The sequence below is a fragment of the Anomaloglossus baeobatrachus genome, unplaced genomic scaffold (genome assembly GCF_048569485.1).
Source record: "Anomaloglossus baeobatrachus isolate aAnoBae1 unplaced genomic scaffold, aAnoBae1.hap1 Scaffold_5523, whole genome shotgun sequence".
NCBI lineage: Eukaryota > Metazoa > Chordata > Amphibia > Anura > Aromobatidae > Anomaloglossus > Anomaloglossus baeobatrachus.
Window position 1 is genome coordinate 1 of NW_027444909.1, and position 7,892 is coordinate 7,892.

Genomic DNA, 7,892 nt, shown 5'->3' on the forward strand with positions numbered 1-7,892 from the left:
TGGGTGACAAAATGTCTTGTGTAGGCGTGGGTTTGTCTCCCTCTCGCTCTCTCTCCCTAAGATGTGTCCGGCATAGGCCAGGGTGCCACTCGAGGCCCAAACCAATTCTGGTTATCGCTTCTCGGCCTTTTGGCTAAGATCAAGTGTAGTATCTGTTCTTATCAGTTTAATATCTGATACGTCCCCTATCTGGGGACCATATATTAAATGGATTTTTAGAACAGGGAGATGGAAAAAGAGCTTGCTCTGTCCACTCCACGCATTGACCTGGTATTGCAGTACCTCCAGGAACGGTGCACCCCTTCTTAACCCAGTTTCCAAAAGCAGAACTCAATTCACCTGATTCATATTAGCCCGATTTAATGAATTGGAAGAAAGCATACGTCTTCATATGCACCTCAATTTGGCCCATTCACTTTTCACACTTCCTCCTTTTGTTTTTTATCTTTCACACTTTTGACTTTCTTTATTCATCCAAATAGCAAACTCATCACCACTCAACCTGACCAACTCGGCTATGTCCCCGTGCTGCAGTTCTCTGTCTTATCTAGATCATTTGCAATTGAATGGAATAGATCCCTTTTGGACAAAGTGGATTCACCTGCTGCTGCAGTGACCACAGGTGTGATAACATCTAGAATTGGCATCTGGTGCGATCTCTCCGCTTCCACTCCAAAGAAAGTTACCTGTTTATTCCTATCATGCATTGGTTTTTGGGGTTTTCTTTGAGTAATGATGATCTCTTTAGTAGTCTGTTGGCGCCCTCTCCTGGAGGAATAGTTTGCTTGCTCTTGGACATTCTAAAAGAGAGGTCATGATAGACATTGAGCTTCTGAGCTCAATTGGGGACAGTCATGGGTGATGAATGTTTGCAACCTACTGCGAAGCCTCATACCGCAATATAAGGAACGTCAAATACTAAGAAAGGGCGGCCTATGAAAGAATTACTACTTTCAATAAGTACACTTAAACGGCTAATTGGGAATAGAAAAACTGTAAAAAGCCCTCTGAGAAAGCCCCCCTCTAACCTTTGATAGTAAGCTTTTCTGTAGTCTGCCTGTTGATGTATTTTCCGTTTGAACTGTGCACAACATGAAGAGACGGAACACTGGCGGCTTGTCACAATGCCCCCCGATGACATCACAATAGCGCTGCTGCCTAGAAAACAAGCTGCGCAGAAGAAGTTGTTCTTTGGGTGGGAGGGTGGGCTAGTGGAAGGAGGGGGCAATCTCTTTTTTTCCCGGGTGGTAGGGGGATGACAGGAGAAGGGAAGCGGGTGGTGAGAAAGGTACAGAGGGCAGGGTTTGGGGGCTGGGAAGGAAAGGGAAAAGATTAGGGTTTGGGGATGATGAAAGGGCTTTCTACGGGTAAGGATGGCAAAGGGTGGCAGTGACGGAAAGTCAGGCAACCTGTCCTGTCCGTCTTTTTGTATCGTGAATTGGAAAGACTGCAAGGGGGAGGGGAGTTGCTTGCGCCCTAAAGGAGGAGTTATTCAGATTCATTGCAGTGGGCGGCGGCTGCAAAACGCACCATTCTTCTTGTTTTGGCTCTGCAAAGCAGCCTTTTCAAGGGTTGGCTTGGGTGACAAAATGTCTTGTGTAGGCGTGGGTTTGTCTCCCTCTCGCTCTCTCTCCCTAAGATGTGTCCGGCATAGGCCAGGGTGCCACTCGAGGCCCAAACCAATTCTGGTTATCGCTTCTCGGCCTTTTGGCTAAGATCAAGTGTAGTATCTGTTCTTATCAGTTTAATATCTGATACGTCCCCTATCTGGGGACCATATATTAAATGGATTTTTAGAACAGGGAGATGGAAAAAGAGCTTGCTCTGTCCACTCCACGCATTGACCTGGTATTGCAGTACCTCCAGGAACGGTGCACCCCTTCTTAACCCAGTTTCCAAAAGCAGAACTCAATTCACCTGATTCATATTAGCCCGATTTAATGAATTGGAAGAAAGCATACGTCTTCATATGCACCTCAATTTGGCCCATTCACTTTTCACACTTCCTCCTTTTGTTTTTTATCTTTCACACTTTTGACTTTCTTTATTCATCCAAATAGCAAACTCATCACCACTCAACCTGACCAACTCGGCTATGTCCCCGTGCTGCAGTTCTCTGTCTTATCTAGATCATTTGCAATTGAATGGAATAGATCCCTTTTGGACAAAGTGGATTCACCTGCTGCTGCAGTGACCACAGGTGTGATAACATCTAGAATTGGCATCTGGTGCGATCTCTCCGCTTCCACTCCAAAGAAAGTTACCTGTTTATTCCTATCATGCATTGGTTTTTGGGGTTTTCTTTGAGTAATGATGATCTCTTTAGTAGTCTGTTGGCGCCCTCTCCTGGAGGAATAGTTTGCTTGCTCTTGGACATTCTAAAAGAGAGGTCATGATAGACATTGAGCTTCTGAGCTCAATTGGGGACAGTCATGGGTGATGAATGTTTGCAACCTACTGCGAAGCCTCATACCGCAATATAAGGAACGTCAAATACTAAGAAAGGGCGGCCTATGAAAGAATTACTACTTTCAATAAGTACACTTAAACGGCTAATTGGGAATAGAAAAACTGTAAAAAGCCCTCTGAGAAAGCCCCCCTCTAACCTTTGATAGTAAGCTTTTCTGTAGTCTGCCTGTTGATGTATTTTCCGTTTGAACTGTGCACAACATGAAGAGACGGAACACTGGCGGCTTGTCACAATGCCCCCCGATGACATCACAATAGCGCTGCTGCCTAGAAAACAAGCTGCGCAGAAGAAGTTGTTCTTTGGGTGGGAGGGTGGGCTAGTGGAAGGAGGGGGCAATCTCTTTTTTTCCCGGGTGGTAGGGGGATGACAGGAGAAGGGAAGCGGGTGGTGAGAAAGGTACAGAGGGCAGGGTTTGGGGGCTGGGAAGGAAAGGGAAAAGATTAGGGTTTGGGGATGATGAAAGGGCTTTCTACGGGTAAGGATGGCAAAGGGTGGCAGTGACGGAAAGTCAGGCAACCTGTCCTGTCCGTCTTTTTGTATCGTGAATTGGAAAGACTGCAAGGGGGAGGGGAGTTGCTTGCGCCCTAAAGGAGGAGTTATTCAGATTCATTGCAGTGGGCGGCGGCTGCAAAACGCACCATTCTTCTTGTTTTGGCTCTGCAAAGCAGCCTTTTCAAGGGTTGGCTTGGGTGACAAAATGTCTTGTGTAGGCGTGGGTTTGTCTCCCTCTCGCTCTCTCTCCCTAAGATGTGTCCGGCATAGGCCAGGGTGCCACTCGAGGCCCAAACCAATTCTGGTTATCGCTTCTCGGCCTTTTGGCTAAGATCAAGTGTAGTATCTGTTCTTATCAGTTTAATATCTGATACGTCCCCTATCTGGGGACCATATATTAAATGGATTTTTAGAACAGGGAGATGGAAAAAGAGCTTGCTCTGTCCACTCCACGCATTGACCTGGTATTGCAGTACCTCCAGGAACGGTGCACCCCTTCTTAACCCAGTTTCCAAAAGCAGAACTCAATTCACCTGATTCATATTAGCCCGATTTAATGAATTGGAAGAAAGCATACGTCTTCATATGCACCTCAATTTGGCCCATTCACTTTTCACACTTCCTCCTTTTGTTTTTTATCTTTCACACTTTTGACTTTCTTTATTCATCCAAATAGCAAACTCATCACCACTCAACCTGACCAACTCGGCTATGTCCCCGTGCTGCAGTTCTCTGTCTTATCTAGATCATTTGCAATTGAATGGAATAGATCCCTTTTGGACAAAGTGGATTCACCTGCTGCTGCAGTGACCACAGGTGTGATAACATCTAGAATTGGCATCTGGTGCGATCTCTCCGCTTCCACTCCAAAGAAAGTTACCTGTTTATTCCTATCATGCATTGGTTTTTGGGGTTTTCTTTGAGTAATGATGATCTCTTTAGTAGTCTGTTGGCGCCCTCTCCTGGAGGAATAGTTTGCTTGCTCTTGGACATTCTAAAAGAGAGGTCATGATAGACATTGAGCTTCTGAGCTCAATTGGGGACAGTCATGGGTGATGAATGTTTGCAACCTACTGCGAAGCCTCATACCGCAATATAAGGAACGTCAAATACTAAGAAAGGGCGGCCTATGAAAGAATTACTACTTTCAATAAGTACACTTAAACGGCTAATTGGGAATAGAAAAACTGTAAAAAGCCCTCTGAGAAAGCCCCCCTCTAACCTTTGATAGTAAGCTTTTCTGTAGTCTGCCTGTTGATGTATTTTCCGTTTGAACTGTGCACAACATGAAGAGACGGAACACTGGCGGCTTGTCACAATGCCCCCCGATGACATCACAATAGCGCTGCTGCCTAGAAAACAAGCTGCGCAGAAGAAGTTGTTCTTTGGGTGGGAGGGTGGGCTAGTGGAAGGAGGGGGCAATCTCTTTTTTTCCCGGGTGGTAGGGGGATGACAGGAGAAGGGAAGCGGGTGGTGAGAAAGGTACAGAGGGCAGGGTTTGGGGGCTGGGAAGGAAAGGGAAAAGATTAGGGTTTGGGGATGATGAAAGGGCTTTCTACGGGTAAGGATGGCAAAGGGTGGCAGTGACGGAAAGTCAGGCAACCTGTCCTGTCCGTCTTTTTGTATCGTGAATTGGAAAGACTGCAAGGGGGAGGGGAGTTGCTTGCGCCCTAAAGGAGGAGTTATTCAGATTCATTGCAGTGGGCGGCGGCTGCAAAACGCACCATTCTTCTTGTTTTGGCTCTGCAAAGCAGCCTTTTCAAGGGTTGGCTTGGGTGACAAAATGTCTTGTGTAGGCGTGGGTTTGTCTCCCTCTCGCTCTCTCTCCCTAAGATGTGTCCGGCATAGGCCAGGGTGCCACTCGAGGCCCAAACCAATTCTGGTTATCGCTTCTCGGCCTTTTGGCTAAGATCAAGTGTAGTATCTGTTCTTATCAGTTTAATATCTGATACGTCCCCTATCTGGGGACCATATATTAAATGGATTTTTAGAACAGGGAGATGGAAAAAGAGCTTGCTCTGTCCACTCCACGCATTGACCTGGTATTGCAGTACCTCCAGGAACGGTGCACCCCTTCTTAACCCAGTTTCCAAAAGCAGAACTCAATTCACCTGATTCATATTAGCCCGATTTAATGAATTGGAAGAAAGCATACGTCTTCATATGCACCTCAATTTGGCCCATTCACTTTTCACACTTCCTCCTTTTGTTTTTTATCTTTCACACTTTTGACTTTCTTTATTCATCCAAATAGCAAACTCATCACCACTCAACCTGACCAACTCGGCTATGTCCCCGTGCTGCAGTTCTCTGTCTTATCTAGATCATTTGCAATTGAATGGAATAGATCCCTTTTGGACAAAGTGGATTCACCTGCTGCTGCAGTGACCACAGGTGTGATAACATCTAGAATTGGCATCTGGTGCGATCTCTCCGCTTCCACTCCAAAGAAAGTTACCTGTTTATTCCTATCATGCATTGGTTTTTGGGGTTTTCTTTGAGTAATGATGATCTCTTTAGTAGTCTGTTGGCGCCCTCTCCTGGAGGAATAGTTTGCTTGCTCTTGGACATTCTAAAAGAGAGGGTCATGATAGACATTGAGCTTCTGAGCTCAATTGGGGACAGTCATGGGTGATGAATGTTTGCAACCTACTGCGAAGCCTCATACCGCAATATAAGGAACGTCAAATACTAAGAAAGGGCGGCCTATGAAAGAATTACTACTTTCAATAAGTACACTTAAACGGCTAATTGGGAATAGAAAAACTGTAAAAAGCCCTCTGAGAAAGCCCCCCTCTAACCTTTGATAGTAAGCTTTTCTGTAGTCTGCCTGTTGATGTATTTTCCGTTTGAACTGTGCACAACATGAAGAGACGGAACACTGGCGGCTTGTCACAATGCCCCCCGATGACATCACAATAGCGCTGCTGCCTAGAAAACAAGCTGCGCAGAAGAAGTTGTTCTTTGGGTGGGAGGGTGGGCTAGTGGAAGGAGGGGGCAATCTCTTTTTTTCCCGGGTGGTAGGGGGATGACAGGAGAAGGGAAGCGGGTGGTGAGAAAGGTACAGAGGGCAGGGTTTGGGGGCTGGGAAGGAAAGGGAAAAGATTAGGGTTTGGGGATGATGAAAGGGCTTTCTACGGGTAAGGATGGCAAAGGGTGGCAGTGACGGAAAGTCAGGCAACCTGTCCTGTCCGTCTTTTTGTATCGTGAATTGGAAAGACTGCAAGGGGGAGGGGAGTTGCTTGCGCCCTAAAGGAGGAGTTATTCAGATTCATTGCAGTGGGCGGCGGCTGCAAAACGCACCATTCTTCTTGTTTTGGCTCTGCAAAGCAGCCTTTTCAAGGGTTGGCTTGGGTGACAAAATGTCTTGTGTAGGCGTGGGTTTGTCTCCCTCTCGCTCTCTCTCCCTAAGATGTGTCCGGCATAGGCCAGGGTGCCACTCGAGGCCCAAACCAATTCTGGTTATCGCTTCTCGGCCTTTTGGCTAAGATCAAGTGTAGTATCTGTTCTTATCAGTTTAATATCTGATACGTCCCCTATCTGGGGACCATATATTAAATGGATTTTTAGAACAGGGAGATGGAAAAAGAGCTTGCTCTGTCCACTCCACGCATTGACCTGGTATTGCAGTACCTCCAGGAACGGTGCACCCCTTCTTAACCCAGTTTCCAAAAGCAGAACTCAATTCACCTGATTCATATTAGCCCGATTTAATGAATTGGAAGAAAGCATACGTCTTCATATGCACCTCAATTTGGCCCATTCACTTTTCACACTTCCTCCTTTTGTTTTTTATCTTTCACACTTTTGACTTTCTTTATTCATCCAAATAGCAAACTCATCACCACTCAACCTGACCAACTCGGCTATGTCCCCGTGCTGCAGTTCTCTGTCTTATCTAGATCATTTGCAATTGAATGGAATAGATCCCTTTTGGACAAAGTGGATTCACCTGCTGCTGCAGTGACCACAGGTGTGATAACATCTAGAATTGGCATCTGGTGCGATCTCTCCGCTTCCACTCCAAAGAAAGTTACCTGTTTATTCCTATCATGCATTGGTTTTTGGGGTTTTCTTTGAGTAATGATGATCTCTTTAGTAGTCTGTTGGCGCCCTCTCCTGGAGGAATAGTTTGCTTGCTCTTGGACATTCTAAAAGAGAGGTCATGATAGACATTGAGCTTCTGAGCTCAATTGGGGACAGTCATGGGTGATGAATGTTTGCAACCTACTGCGAAGCCTCATACCGCAATATAAGGAACGTCAAATACTAAGAAAGGGCGGCCTATGAAAGAATTACTACTTTCAATAAGTACACTTAAACGGCTAATTGGGAATAGAAAAACTGTAAAAAGCCCTCTGAGAAAGCCCCCCTCTAACCTTTGATAGTAAGCTTTTCTGTAGTCTGCCTGTTGATGTATTTTCCGTTTGAACTGTGCACAACATGAAGAGACGGAACACTGGCGGCTTGTCACAATGCCCCCCGATGACATCACAATAGCGCTGCTGCCTAGAAAACAAGCTGCGCAGAAGAAGTTGTTCTTTGGGTGGGAGGGTGGGCTAGTGGAAGGAGGGGGCAATCTCTTTTTTTCCCGGGTGGTAGGGGGATGACAGGAGAAGGGAAGCGGGTGGTGAGAAAGGTACAGAGGGCAGGGTTTGGGGGCTGGGAAGGAAAGGGAAAAGATTAGGGTTTGGGGATGATGAAAGGGCTTTCTACGGGTAAGGATGGCAAAGGGTGGCAGTGACGGAAAGTCAGGCAACCTGTCCTGTCCGTCTTTTTGTATCGTGAATTGGAAAGACTGCAAGGGGGAGGGGAGTTGCTTGCGCCCTAAAGGAGGAGTTATTCAGATTCATTGCAGTGGGCGGCGGCTGCAAAACGCACCATTCTTCTTGTTTTGGCTCTGCAAAGCAGCCTTTTCAAGGGTTGGCTT

General features: G+C 46.3%; 5 non-coding genes across 5 annotated transcripts; all 5 read left to right on the forward strand.

The window, feature by feature from the left end:
* The first annotated feature begins 113 nt into the window (after window positions 1–113).
* LOC142283831 (U2 spliceosomal RNA) lies at window positions 114–304 on the forward strand. The gene has a single exon (XR_012745409.1). It is a non-coding gene; the product is annotated as a U2 spliceosomal RNA (small nuclear RNA).
* A 1,387-nt stretch (window positions 305–1,691) lies between these two features.
* Window positions 1,692–1,882, forward strand: LOC142283833 (U2 spliceosomal RNA). Its single transcript, XR_012745410.1, has one exon. It is a non-coding gene; the product is annotated as a U2 spliceosomal RNA (small nuclear RNA).
* Window positions 1,883–3,269: 1,387 nt separating this feature from the next.
* On the forward strand, window positions 3,270–3,460 carry LOC142283834 (U2 spliceosomal RNA). The gene has a single exon (XR_012745411.1). It is a non-coding gene; the product is annotated as a U2 spliceosomal RNA (small nuclear RNA).
* Window positions 3,461–4,847: 1,387 nt separating this feature from the next.
* On the forward strand, window positions 4,848–5,038 carry LOC142283835 (U2 spliceosomal RNA). Its single transcript, XR_012745412.1, has one exon. It is a non-coding gene; the product is annotated as a U2 spliceosomal RNA (small nuclear RNA).
* Window positions 5,039–6,426: 1,388 nt separating this feature from the next.
* LOC142283836 (U2 spliceosomal RNA) lies at window positions 6,427–6,617 on the forward strand. Its single transcript, XR_012745413.1, has one exon. It is a non-coding gene; the product is annotated as a U2 spliceosomal RNA (small nuclear RNA).
* Window positions 6,618–7,892: the final 1,275 nt, after the last annotated feature.